The sequence below is a fragment of the Saccostrea cucullata genome, unplaced genomic scaffold (genome assembly GCF_032062105.1).
Source record: "Saccostrea cucullata isolate Sc308-1 unplaced genomic scaffold, CSIRO_AGI_Scuc_v1 ctg3675, whole genome shotgun sequence".
NCBI lineage: Eukaryota > Metazoa > Mollusca > Bivalvia > Ostreida > Ostreidae > Saccostrea > Saccostrea cuccullata.
Window position 1 is genome coordinate 1 of NW_026932682.1, and position 15,418 is coordinate 15,418.

Consider the following 15,418-nt stretch of genomic DNA (forward strand, 5'->3'; position numbering starts at 1 on the left):
AAAAAAGTTTTGATTTGCAAAAAAATTCAGGGGCAATAATTTGTTATAAGAGCTTACAAATCCATTCGGAATTTTCGATTGGAGAGTCTACAATATTTGTCGAAAACATTAATTTAGGTTTGGAATCTCTGCGGTTTACGGTTTTGGAGAAGTAGACATTTCTTGCGAAGGGGCAATAACTTCAAAGGGGTCAAAGTTTAACTGGGGGGTTTTTTTCGGAATAAATTTTAATATACAGTATCATGAACTATAAAGTTTTTAGATAAGTCTTAAGGTGTCAAAACATAAGGTGAGAAAAAAAATAAAAAACAGAAGCATTTAAAAGAGGTCTTTCCACAGAAAGGTGGAAAACCTAACTAGGAGACTTATTGTTCACAGAACAATAAGAGGTTTTTCCCACCTTTTGAATTTCAATTTTATTTAATATTTATCTATTTAAAATTAAATTTCATTAAAAAGAAACCAGGAATGGCTTAAAAGAAGAAAAAAAATGAAAATGAATTTTTTTTAGGTGACCTTGACCTTTTAACTTCAAGTCATCTTCAAGGTCAAAGGTCAAGGGTCACATTGCAATTAACCCCATGTCTCTATGACTTATAGTTTTAAAGTTACAAGGTTTAATAGTAAGCTCAGAAGCATTTAAGGGCAGTAACTCATTCAAGGAGTCACCAGATCCTTTTGTACTTGAACAAAAAGTTTTGCCTAAAGTCCCATAAGACATTAGACAAAGGGGTTTGTCTTTGCGGTTTACGGTTTTGGAGCAATAGCAATTAAAATGTTTTTCTAAAAGGGGAAAACTTTTAATGGGGTAATTTAAAGGGACAAATGAAATGTAAGTAACAGTTTTAAAAGTACATATTAATGATGCATAGACATTAAGATATGTTGAAAGACAAAAGAGATAAAAAAGAGCTAAATTTTAAGTTTTGAAATGACCTTGACCTTTGACCTTTACATGAATTTTAAGCTCAAAGGTCAATGAATCTTATGCAGTTGGGCTCATGTCTCTATACCTTCTCGTTTTGAAAATTTTTAATTATTTGTAAAATTCAAAGTATTTCAGGGGCAATAACTCATTGAAGAAGTCACCGAAGACTTTCACAATGAATAGATTCCAGAATCCTCTCAATTAGTCGAAGACTTTAGTGAAGGTTTCATATTTGTACGGTGTACGGTTTCGAAGGAGTAGCGATAACAAGCATTTCTTGCAAAAGGGGCAATAACTTTTAATGGGGTCAATCTTATAAATAAAATTGAATTTTTAAAATATTTTAAGAGTACATATTAATGATGCAAAGACAGTTTGTATATGTTGAGACAAAAAAGATATAAAAAACCAATTTCTCAATTTTGGAATGACCTTGACCTTTGACCTTTCATGAATTTTAAGCTCAAAGGTCAAAAAATTTAATTTGGTCCCATGCTCATCACTTCTTTTTCAAAATTTTTTAATTTATTTGTAAAATTCAAAAAGTTTAAGGGGAAATAATCATTAAAGGAGTCACGTTGTTATAAATATACCGTAAACAGACGAGTCGACTCGGGGATAACCACGGATTCATTGACTACGAAAAGAGAGCACGTTAAAAACACTGTAACACGCTCCTAGGTGTATATATGCGCTTGAATGAGATTGTTTTCGAGTTAAGATGTAAGGGGTAGGGTCTGATTAAAATTATGATATACCTATTAATATGAATAACATGCATTTGATCTGCGCATCAAGACGGAAGCGTAAGTGAAAACGTCGTGAAATGTCCCATGTGTACCTGCATCATATGTGCATTATACATGTACTAAAGAAATGTTTGAAAATATCCGATTTGAGTTGTTTTATGTTTGAAATGGATGGCGATAAATTATTTAAGAGCATGTGAAAAACATAAGCGAGAGATGCAAGGCAGTTTGTATTTATGGAAAAGGAGAACAGAGAATCGGTTTCGGGTTTTAACATTCCTTACCGAAATAGGCAAGAAATTCAATGTAAGTAGCATAAATAAAATTCCAAACATGTAATTCTAGATGGGAAACACAGGGAAGAAACGTGTATTTCTTTTTACTAGGCTGAAAGTCGCTATTTCTTGGGATTATGTTATTCTAGAAAAAAAAAATCAAATTTCAAATGAAATCAAGATTCATTCAATTAATATTAAATCCAAATAAAATTGAAATAAATTCCATACACTAAAGAAAGCAAGAATACTTGGTATTAAAATGTCGTAATAGAGCAGGAGAATCGAATGATATTAACAAAAATTGCAGAAATAGCCAATACGGGCTTTAATTAATTTTTATGCTCAGCAATAACTAAATTTCAGACAGAAAAAAAAATGCAGATTTTGCCGATTTTCACTAGTATTTCATTATATTTCAGAGACTCACCTTAAAACTCTCAGGACACTTTCTTTAAGGTCTCTTCTTGCTTTTACTCCGAATCTTATGTCGATATATCGTATCGTTAGACTTCTAGACATTTTTTCTATGCTGCTGTTGATTTTTTTTTTTAAAGAAAGGAGGGGGGGGGGGTTATAAGCATTTGTAAGAGTAAGGGTTGCAAATACCTCAACGACCTTAAGCTTGATTGTGACCTTTGGGTCAATAGGGGGTCAAAGGTCAAGGTCATTTATCAAGGTCAAAGGTCAAGGCCATCCATAAAAAAAAAGAAAGAGTGAAAGATAAACTTGAGATTAACACTTGAAGATGAATCTAGATAAAGGTAATGAATATTTCTTTATTACTTTTTGAGTTAGGGGTCAAGGTCAAAGGTCAAGGTCAAATATCAAGGTCAAGGTCATTTGGATTTTTTTTAAAAATAGCTTAATCGACAATTTCTCTAGTATTCCAATGACCCTGATCTTTGACCTTGACCTATTCTTCAAGGTCAAAGGTCAAAAGATCTCATGCAGTTGGGCCCATGTCTTTACGACTTGTCGTTAAGAAGTTTTTAGTTTTTCGTAAACATCATCAACTAGCAGGGGCAATAACTACTTAAAATGGTTTACGAATTCTTTTGCACTAATGGAATGAGAAGTGTTCTAAATTAGTAGCAGACATTGTTGAAGGTTTTGTACCTCTACGGTTTAAGGTTTCGGAGGAGTAGCGATAACAAGGGTTTACACTGAAGGGGGCACTAACTTTTAGAGGGGACAATCTTAGGGGACAAGAATGAAATCTCTGAAATGGTTTTAAGAGTACATATTGAAGATGCAAAGATGTTTAGAATTTGGTTAAGAACAAAAGAGCTATTAAAAATGCTTAATTTTACATATTTTGAATGACCTTGACCTTTGACCTTGACCTAGATTTTAAGGTCAAAGGTCAATGAATCTTTTGCAGTTGGTCCCATGTCTATACGCCTTGTCGTTTTAGAAAAGTTCTTGATATTCGTAAACATTGCAAACATTCAGGGGCAATAATTTGTTATAAGAGCTTACGAATCCTTTCGCAATGTTTGATTGGAGAGTCTACTAAATTAGTCGTAAACATTAATTTAGGTTTGGAATGCGGTTTACAGTTTTGGAGAAGTAGCGATAACAGACATTTCTTGCGAAAGGGGCAATAACTTCGAAAGGGGTCAAAGTTCTAACATAGGGGGTCGTTTTTCGGAATAACTTTTAATATCCAGTATCATGAACTATAAAGTTTTTCGAGAAGTCTTACGGTGTCAAAACATAAGGTGAGAAATAAAATAAAAAACAGAAGCATTTCAAGAGGTCTTTCCACAGAAAGGTGGAAAGACCTAACTAGGAGACTTATTGTTCACAGAACAATAAGAGGTCTTTCCACCTTCTTGAATTTCAAATTTGTTTTATATCTGTCTCCTTGAAATTAAATTCCATGAAAAAGAAACCTAAATTGTCTTAATGAAAAGAAAAAATAAAAATAAAAAAAAATGAATGACCTTGAACTTTGACCTTGAAAAAATCTTCAAGGTCAAAGGTCAATGGTCACAATGCAATTGACCCCATGCTTCTACGACTTATAGTTTTCAAGTTATAAGGTTTAATAGTAAGTACAAAGAAGTTAAAGGGCAATAACTCATATAAGGGGTCATCAGATCCTTTTGCATTTATACAGTGAAGTTAGGCCTAAACACCCTTAAGACATAAGTCAAGGTTTGGTGTCTCTAAGGTCTACGATTTTGGAGGAGTAGCGATAACAAGGTTTTTAGCACAAGGGGCAATAACTTTTAAAGGGGATAATGTTAGGGAACAAGAATGAAATCTTTGAAACAGTTTTAAGAGTGCATATAAATGATGCATAGACATTATGTATATGTTGAAAGACAAAAGAAATATAAAAAGAGCTTAATTTCTCATTTTTGGAATGACCTTGACCTTTGACCTTTACATGAATTTTAAGGTCAGAGGTCAATAAATCTTATGCAGTTGGTCCCATGTCTCTACGACTTGTCATTTAAATTTTTTTTAATTATTTGTAAAATTCAAAAAGTTTCAGGGGCAATAACTTATTGAAGGGGTCACCGAATACTTTCGCATTGAATAGATGAAGAGTCCTCTCAATTAGTCAGAGACTTTAGTGAAGGTTTCATATCTCTACGGCTTATGGTTTCGGAGAATTAGCGATAACAAGCATTTCTTGTGAAAGGGGCAATAACTTTGAAAGCGGTCAAGGTTCATTTACGCAGGGTCAACTGCAATAATCTTTTACGGAGTACATTCTTATGGACTATAAATCTCTTTGATGTATCTTGAAACTCAAAATCACACGGCGGAAAAATAAGAAGAATAATAAGAAACAGAAGAATACCAATAGGTCTTTCCACGGAAAGGTGGAAAGACCTAATAAGAAACAGAAGAATACCAATAGGTCTTTCCACGGAAAGGTGGAAAGACCTAATAAAAAGGAAAAAAAGAAACAGAAGGAAATCAATAGGTCTTTCCACAGAAAGGTGGAAAGACCTAATAAAAAGGAAAAAAAGAAACAGAAGGAAATCAATAGGTCTTTCCACAGAAAGGTGGAAAGACCTAACTAGTAGACTAATTGTTCTCGAACAATTAGAGGTCTTTCCACCTTTTTAGAATTTTTAAATTTTTTTTTCATATAATACTCTTTAAAATAAAATTTCATGAAAAAGAAACAAGAATAGGCTTAAAAGACAGAAATAATAAAAAAAAATTTAAATAAATTTTTGAAATGACCTTTGACCTTGTAAAAATATTAAAAGTCAAAGGTCAAGGGTCACATGACAATTGATCCCAAGTCTCTACCCCTTATACTTTTAAAGTTATGCGGTTTCATAGTAAGTGCAAAGTTGTTAAAGGGCGATAACTCATGAGGGGTCATCAGATCCTTTTGCACTGAATAGACTGAAGTTGTGCCTAAGGACTCTGAAGACATTAGTGAAGGTTTCGTGTCTCTACGGCTTACGGTTTCGAAGGAGTAGCGATAACAAGGTTTTTCGCACAAGGGGCAATAACTTTTAAAAGGGTCAATATTAGGGGACAAGAATGAAATCTTCGCAAAAGTTTTAAGAGTACATATCAAAGACAAAAGATAGATTGTATATGTTTAAGGATTTAAGAGCTATGGAAAGAAATTTATATATCATATTTGGAATGACCTTGACCTTTGATTTTGATATAAATTTGAAGGTGAAAGGTCAATAAATCTTATGCAGTTAGTTTCATGTCTCTATGACTTTTCGTTTTGATTTTAAAAAATTTGTTATAAAATTTATAAACTTTCAGGGCCAGTAACTCATTGAAGGGGTCAATGAAAACTTTCGCAATGAATAGATTGAAAAGTCTTCTAAATTAGTTGAAGACATTGGTAAAGGTTTCAGACCTCTACGATTTACGGTTTCTGAGGAGTAGCGATAACAAGCTTTACAGTGAAAGGGGCAATAAATGCATAAGGAGTCAAAGTTCAAACATAGGGGGTCGTTTTTCGGAACAACTTTAAATATTCAGTATTATGAACTATAAAGTTTTTTGATACGTCTTACGGTCTCAAAAGCTAAGGTGAGAAATAAAATAAAAAGAAGCATAAGCATTTCAAGAGGTCTTTCCACAGAAAGGTGGAAAGACCTAATAAACAGAACAATTTCAATAGGTCTTTCCACAGAAAGGTGGAAAGACCTAATAATAAGAAACAGAGCAATAACTATAAGGTCTTCCGTGAATTTATAAAAAATTTATCATTTATCTTCAATTAAAAAAAATAATTTCCCTCCCTCCCTCCTCTGTCTGAAACCCTCCAGGCGGCAATTCCAAACAAACATTTTTTTAAGGATGGCCCAATTCAAATATACAATCTTTACAAAACTATGTACATTTATTTCAAAAATATTTGAGACTGTCTGTCCTTCTTAGCTGTCCTCCTGGTGTTTTCTGTTTGCATATACTTTATTATTACATGTACTATATGTACATCCTCTCTACATGCACGCAGCAGTTGTAAAACATTTATTTATGTATATATATAAATATATTTATATGTGTGTATACATGTATTTATACTAAATGTACCTCTGACGACTTTATAGACATTGTATATACTTTATGTTCCTCATGTACCATGTTGTATGGTTTGAGAGAATAAACTGATTCTGATTCTGTAAAGAACAGCATTGCCAAAGCTAATCAGGTTAGGTTAGGAAAATGGCCCATGGGCCTCTTGTTTTCTGTCATCATGTGTCATTGACCTTGAAAGCTGATTCTTGTCCACCAAAACTTTGAACTTGTCCATAACTTTTGAGTGGATGGGCTATGGTTTTATATATTTCACAGGTAAAGAACTACGTACTCTAACTCTTGATTCCCGCCTACATTTTGCACACATTAAATTCAATTTTAATGGCAATTTGGCCGTTAAATCTTTGTTTAATACAAAGAACAGTTCTATGGTAATTAATCATTTTAATTCCAGCGCTAGAGAGTAAATTATCATTAATTTCAGCTCTCGAAAAAAGGGGGGTAGACGCTATTTTCTAGTGAAATCAAGCTTTCAAGAATCACCATATTTTGAAATAGTCTTAAATATGATAAAATATATCTCATATCTTCTCTAATGTTTTATGCAAATAAATAAAGCATATATAAATTAATAAAATACAATTATTTAGTTGTAAATAGCTTTAGAATTGGTGAAAAATCAGCATTTTTTCGTTTTTTGTCTATAAACATATGTTCCCCCCGTGAAACACAAAAAGCTTTGGCATTAATTTGTAAAATGACAGTCCATATAGTCTTCTAAAAAGGAATTTTTGTTTCACGGGGGGGGGATTTTATAAATATTTTCCATTTTCCATTGATTTCTATAGTGAAAAACTCAAGTTTTACCAAAATTATAGAGTTATCTCTCTTTGGTATCCAAAAAAAGTAACGTTTTATCAAAATTCTTATAAATATCTATAAAAATTTTGAAAATCATTCGAATATGTTAACTTTTGAGAATTGACTTAGAGGTAGGCGGGAGAACAATACTATCGTTCGTGGTTCTTTCTTTTGGCAAGATCTTTCTCTGAGTAGCACCAAATTTGACCTCTTAACGTTGGAGTTTGACCCCCAGGCCCTTTTACACAAAAATATCAAACTCTAACCTTGGCATTTTCTTTTGAACAGTTAGTGGTAGGGCTTTTATATTTCACATGGATATTCATTGTGATAGGACCTTGAATGTGTAAAAATATATTTGACCTTGACCTTATACATATATCACATGGCTTCGAGGGGGACATACCAGAATATTTGCCCCGAGGTGACAGGAAAGCCCTGGAGTGTTATGTCACCCGATGCCGAAGGCAGAGGGTGACATAACACTCCAGGGCTTTCCTGTCACCGAGGGGCAAATATTCTGGTATAGTCGCCCGAGAAGCCATGTGGTATATGTTATATGACATTTTTAAAATTAAAAAAAATTAAATCATTTAAAATCGTTGAAATTTTCACAAATAATCCAGAAATGCTTTCCTGATGTCAAGAATAACGCTCCGTTGTTTACATTTGCTTAGCAACCGACGTCATAACATCTCGAACCCGAGCAAAAACAAAAATGCGTAACGTAAAAACACGCGAACGTGATCGAAATAGTGACATAACTGTTTCCGGCAAGGGTTGACATAACTGTTTCCGGCCGCACATAACTGTTTCCGGTGTGACTCGGCATTTTTCTGGAAATCAACAATTATCATTGACCTTGAATTTTGACTTGCATTTGTAAAACTTCAATCAAAGTATCCTTAGCTATAGGGGAGTTTAATTTGTCAAAAGAAGGGCCAAGACCACTTACAAGGGGAGATAATCAAGAAAAGACAAAAATAGGGTGGGGTCATTAAATTTTTTTTCATGAACCACTATCAGGGAAGGGTAATTGAATAAAGTAATTGTAATTGTGTAATTAATTACATTTTTCAAAGTAATTGGAAGTAATTTGTATTTGAGCAAGCCTTCAATTACAAGTAAATTGAATGTATTTAAATACATTTCAAAAAAGGTCATGTATTTTCAATTATTGTTCAATTACATTTCAATTATTATTTTTTTCAAAATGAAATTTCATATTTAAAAAGGTGCCTTATACTGATCGATACACAGTTTTATACTGGTGGGTTTAAACTACTTATTCCCACGTTTTATAAATCTCAGTTCTCCCTATTCCCACTTGCAAATAACAATGATTGTTTAGATAGTTAATTTGTTTTACAGCAATTAGACTAACTACATCCCCTTTTAGATTTACCTGTATTCTATTCATTTTAAGATAGTAAATAATGAATGGATTTGTGATAAATATTATTTATTTCCTTCAAAATTATGAATTTGAGAAAGTAACAAAAAATTTTACCATATACCATATTGGTGTAGCATGGGCTTGTGTTTGAACAATAATTAATTGTCTCATCATGTTTAATTTGTTTATACTGTGTTTCACACTCATTATAAGGTAAAGGTCTTATTTTTACTAGGTGTGAACCCCTCTCATAAACAAGAACAAAAATACTGAATGAAAGTTTGAATTGGATCGCTATAGAAAAAATCTTATTTAAAAAAAAATCTATATTTTTTTTCTTATAAAAATAAAACTCATTAACAAGTAATTGAAATGTATTTAATACCATTTGTCAAAGTAATTGAAAGTAATTAATTACATTTGAAAAAAAAAACATTTTTAAAAACATGTTGCTTCAAGTTCTGATTATCAAATAGAACCACGGTTATTACAATGTTTTTCAAAGATAAAGATATTTTATGTTTCATAATGATCACATATTTAAGCATTTTAAAAACAACGAATTTGTTACATTTGTAGAAAGTAATGTACTGCAAGTACTTCCTTTGGCACACGAATACCAGTCCCCCCTTGTTGCCGATTGTGAGAAGTTAATGACAAACGTATGTAAACAAGGAACGGGTCTGACAGTGACGTCACTACTGGATTACATCATAGCAGCGGAAAAATATGACTTGAAGACATTATTTTGTGTTGCTATAAAGTTTTGTGCCTGTGTAGATTATGGTCTTCTAAATGGAATGTTATTTACACGAGTTTTTGATTCTGTGAAGAACAGATACGTATTCAAGATTACAGTAGACGAAAGTATTTCTGCAAAATTTAAAACTATAGTTCCCGAAACCCGGCTTACAATTGCAGAAAATAGGATCAAATTTCTGGAAATGAATAAAAGATGGAAAAACAATAATGATCCCTACATGGAAGATTTCAGTCTCATGCTATCAAAAGAATCTAGTCAGTAATAATAGTTGTCTGCACAATATTTCTAAAACTGTTTTGTTAATTAGTTTACCTTGTATTAATATTAATAAATATATATTTTTTCTTTTCTTATTCCTCTTATACCGTCAACAAATTTGTTGAAATTTTCAGGAACCTGCTGACCCAGTACTTTTACCCTGAGTCGGGAGAGGGCAAATAGTACTTTAAAGATGTAAGTTCTTATAGCTACAGAACTGTAGCTCTCTGTTTGAGACAGATAGAGACACAGGTCCAAGCTTTTTTTAAAAAAAGGCAAATTAACAGATACCACATTCCCTAAAGCAAAGAAAACATAAATTAAGGTAGGACAAAACACCTGAGGATTCTATTTTAACCCATTTCTTAAAAAAAGTACCGGAGAAAAGAAGAATAATATTACTATATTTACAACAATGGATGATCTCTGTAAGAAAAATTTTAAGTTTTGGCATATTTGCGTCATATTTTGTGAAAAAATCAGAGAACCCTATATATTGGTCACTTGGGAACTTACATTTTGAATGTGTTTACGCTATCTTAGTGCAATAAACAAGCATGTAACAGTCTGTTATAAAATGCAGTGTAACTTTTGTTCCATAAATAGTAGAGGACCGATATTAAGACCGATATATAAGAAGTCTCCATTCTTTATATACTACAAAGGTCAAGGTCATATCCAGAGGTCAAAGGTCATATATTTTGACGTCATCTACTGAATCTTATTTTTTTGCCATTGAATTATTTTAAATCGCCAAACTATCTGAAAACACCGTTTTTTATACGCCCGTCTTAAGACGGGACGTATTATGTTATAGGCTTCGTGTCCGTCTGTCCGTCTGTCTGTTAGCTTTTTCGTTTCCGGCTCATAACTTTAATACTACTAGGCCTAGGATTACCAAACTTTGTCATCTGATGCATCTTGGGTAGAAGGTGTGTCGCGCACAAAAAGTAGGTCGCTCTGACCTTTAATTAAGAAGTTATAGCCAAATATGGAAAAATCCTTTCCGGCCCATAACTAGAAAACCATAAGACCTACAATCATCAAACTTGGCCAGTTTATGCATCTTAGGTAGAAGGTGTGTCGCGACCTATTTCAAGGTCACTGTGACCTTTAATTTAAGTGAATTTTTTAAAAAAAATGTGTCTTTTTACTATTCATTTACACATCCCAAATAATGTAAGAGTATTGCACTGTTCTTATTAAAAAAGTGTTAAATCAAGAAAATACTTATTTTTTTTAAGCATATACTTGACAGCAATCTAAAACAAATATAATGTATGTTAGGGAAATCCCATGTCTCCCATGAGTGTAATTATCAAGCACTGGTCAAGAAGAATTTTGATAACAGAAAATTGCATGTCAAATTAGAGAGAAATTAATGGGTTTTGAGTGCGAGGAGCTATTGACAGAGCATTGGCGTTATCTATATCCCTTGAGAATTGGGCAAATTGGGTAAGCCTGGCTGTTTGATTAAAAATAGCTCTTGTTGACTAGCTTAAGTTTTGAAATGAATTTGATGAAAAGTAATTAAAACTAATTTGATATTGCATAATAGACTAATCTGATATTATGTAATATTATTAATTTAAAAACTAATTTTTTGGGGTGGGGTTGAATCAGCATGTCCATATGAATTACATACTAAAACCTGTCGGACATTAAATCTCAACCAAAAAAAAAAAATCTGAGAGTATTTTATATGTTTTTAAAAACATATTATAGTGCAGACCCATTCATCTCTTGGTAGTAATGAGTAGACAAGCATCCAGTTAAAGATTAATTAATGAGTTCAATGTAGGAAGGCTAGCTGTCTCAGTCGCTCTGATTAAGCAGCCCTTTGGGGATTAGGCAGAAGAACTGCTGGTCAGTTTATAACATATGTCATTTGATGGCCAGCCTTTTCTTTCAAAATTAATTTGGTATAGATTAAGTTGTTAAGACTAATTTGATGATGGGCATTTGACAAGGTCTTACACAACCAGCACAGAAATCTATCAGTGATGTAATATTTATTATAATTGATGCCTACATCACAGGGGATGGATAAATGACAAATCATCGAAATCTTAGAATCAAGGTTGATGTGATTTTCTTGCACCTAAACTGTTCAAGAAAATTGTAATTTTTTGACGGGCGTATCATGCTGTGGCGCGGCACTTTATTTTTTATTTCTACACATTTTATTCTAAGACCCATTTGAATCATTCTGCTGATCTTTTGTAAAAATTGAATTATACATTTTCTCTTAAGAAAACTTTAACTCTCGGATATTTACATGTGAATTTTCAATTCCGACGCTATGTATGTTCTATTTTTACTAAATATTTTTACTCAATTTTCCGAGTTTCAATTTGTGTTACTGATTTCAAGTACAATTAGGTTATCTTTATTAAAAGTGTTACACAAAGAACTGGGTACAGTATACATAACGAGGCGGCCCTGTAAAATCGGCAAAAATTAAACGCAGGATAACATATTTTGAACTGTGTCAATTTATTGTTAAGGTCATTGGCAACGCAGGGTTTCCGGAGAAAAAAGGTTTATACCCAGGTTTTTTCATTTATAAAAATAGTCATTGAGAGTGATCTCCCGTATGGAATTCTCTAAGCGGTGAAAACCAATAAAGTGTGCCTTACAGACTGAGAGGTAAACAAAAGCACGTGTTTGTTTTTTATCTGATATATTCAACTCTAGAGTAATAAAAGAAAAGCAGCGATGGGTTTGTTGAAATTGTGCTGAGGGGGCAGTCAGTCAACAAGTCGTCATTTAGAATAAGTACATGTATGCTGGGAAGTGCAAAGATGTGAAATAATCATGCTGAAAGTGGCGATAGCTAGGTAGACTGAATTAGAACGATTCTATAGGTTATGTGAAGGAAACACCATTAAAAGTTTATAATAAATCCTTGCAAAAATGTTTAATGACAGTTCCTTTCAAATAAAGTAAATTATGGTATAGAAACAAACAACCAGTCTCTTGATCATTATGAATAATAATTAGATGTTAAGGGAAGTAACTCTAAATCAAAGAACAGTGCTGGTATTTCTGTGTTTTGTTTCTATATTTGCAATTTCAGCCAAAGTATATGTTTGTCATCGAAAATGAAGATTCAACAATGTATTTTATGTATAAACTTTATGAAATAAATGGGTTTTAGAAAAAACGTATGGTTAAAAATAATATAGGACCATTTTATCAACATTTTACACAGGATATGCATTGAGAATTGTAAAAACATTCATTTGACAAAATCTTTTAAGGAAGGCTGGCTTGATGGGTAAAAAGGACCTGAATTGAACATGTTTGATACCATTAAACCTGTACTAAAGTTCTTGAAAAATTCTATACAAAATCCAGAAACGTTGCCAATGTCCTTTTTGAAAAACTGGTATCGATTTTCCTCAACTCACGTGACTTTTTGTGTATATAACGTTCAAAACCGGTCTAATATTCCGGATTTCACCTATTTTGGACGTTTTACCCCTCTTCAAGTCAATATTTCGATGTGGCCGCATCCGAGTACATATGCGAAACTTTGCTGAAAGAACTATATCAACTGAGAATTCTAAAATTTTAAAGGCTAATTCTCAAGTCGAATGTCTGATTTCACAATCTTCTTACAGGGGTCTGATAGGTCATATTTCAGATTATGTGGGCAAAAAAATTTGTGGTTAAATTTCTTTCATATTATATATAAAGAGAGAGTTTGTATCCTGGAACAAAATTTCAAAGTTTCAGAAAAATAAAATTGAATTTGAGGAAAAATTTGACCTATCTATTGTGTCCTACCTTAAATGTAAGAAATGATATCTAAAGTGGGTGACAAAAAGCGGCGGCGTAATTGAATGTTTTACAACGTTTGGATCTGTAGCGCTCTGCTCTTTTTTTTTTAAATCAGCTCATACCTTCGAGGTTTTTTATGCTGTTTTGTTATTTTAAACATTTAAAACAAGAGATGTTTGTGTAACCCTGATGACCCTGTATGGCAGCTTATGGCGAGGGTTAAATTTTCTCATATGCATGTCAAACTCCAAAACTCAAAATGTCAAAATTGTTGGTACCAAAATAATAAAGGTCACGTCACAAGGAATACACCTGTAAATTATGAAAGTTCTAGTACTAAATGCTAAAAATTTATGGTCAAATTACAAATTTAAAAAATTGGATCAAACTCAAAGGTCAAGGTCAAAATTATCAAAATTCATTGAAAGGTCTTTTCACATCGAATACACTTATGAATAATGAAAGCTGTAGCACCAACTGTTCAAAAGTTATGACTAAGGTAAGTGATTAAGTGATTTTTATAAAAGTGGGTCAATCTCAAAGGTCAAGATGTTAAATTTAGAGACACCAAAATAAACATCTTGTCACAAAGAATACACCTGCGAAATATGAAACCCATAGCCCCACCCACTAAAAATTTATGAGCAAGGTTAAAGTTTTTGCAGACAGACGGACTGTCGGACAGGGCAAAAACTATATACCTCCGAATCGATTACGCGGTATATAAACGTTAAAATAAATTCATATTGCTGATGATTTCATGAGAGGTTCTTAAGGAATTTAAAAATAGAACAGGAAAATTTATGGCGAGCACAGCGAGGCGGCGCAAAGCGCCGCTCGCCTAGCGAGCTCAATAGACTAACGTGTACGAACAGAGGAAATTCAGGTTGAAACCTGCACATTGTTCCATGAAGGATATGGAGATAACGAACAGTATTCAATCTAAAAGTCCATTAAACAATATACAAAATCAGAGCGGAGCAAACACGGACCGCTGAAACATCAGAGGTGGGATCAGGTGCCATGGAGGATAGCTGCAGATCTGTAGCTATCCGGAAAAATATACATGTATATTGATAGACCGGATAGCTACAGTGCCACCCATTGAAAAAAACTGCATGTCTATTTATTGCGCACAAAAAAGTGCGCTCGGCTTTCGATTTATTTCTCCATGTTCCTAAAACTGCAATCTCAAAACATTACTAACCATGTGTTCCTAACATATTCTTTGACTCTTTCCACAACAAAACATTCGTCATAATTGTTGTTAATAGTCCTCCTGACCCTGATATTGTCATCATCGAACATTTCGATTATATATACTGCCATTTTGGTTTCAAAGATAATTCGGTCCAATATGCTTCGTTCAGATGTCAACTACGAATGTAGAAGAGGGAAACTTTTTTAAATCTTCCCTCTTTTGCAATTGAGGTAAGAATTTGGAAGAAATAATCAATAACCGAAAGCACATTTTTGTGCGCAATAAATATACAGTTTTTTTCAATGGGTGGCACTGTAGCTATCCGGTCTATCAATATATATTTTTCCGGATAGCTACAGATCTGCAGCTACATGGAGGAGTGAGCATCCCCTGCCGACCGGTCACACCCGCCGTGTGCTCGTTGTCATGATCAGGAAATAACGGAAAAAAATCCTTCGTCAATTCAGTGTATAATAATGGACTAACAATTGGTATGAAAAACGTTAGTCAGCATTTGACTCAATGATATATTGTATTTGCCGACAAGGTCATATTGTATCGACCATAGAACTTACGAAATGATGACTTTAAACGAGACTGTTGATATTCTTGTTTCATTAACTTGCTTATCAATAATTTACCCCGTTTAAGAAATTGTTCATACGTAGAGCATGCTCTTGCGTATCGAATCAACTGAGATATATATACTCCGTATG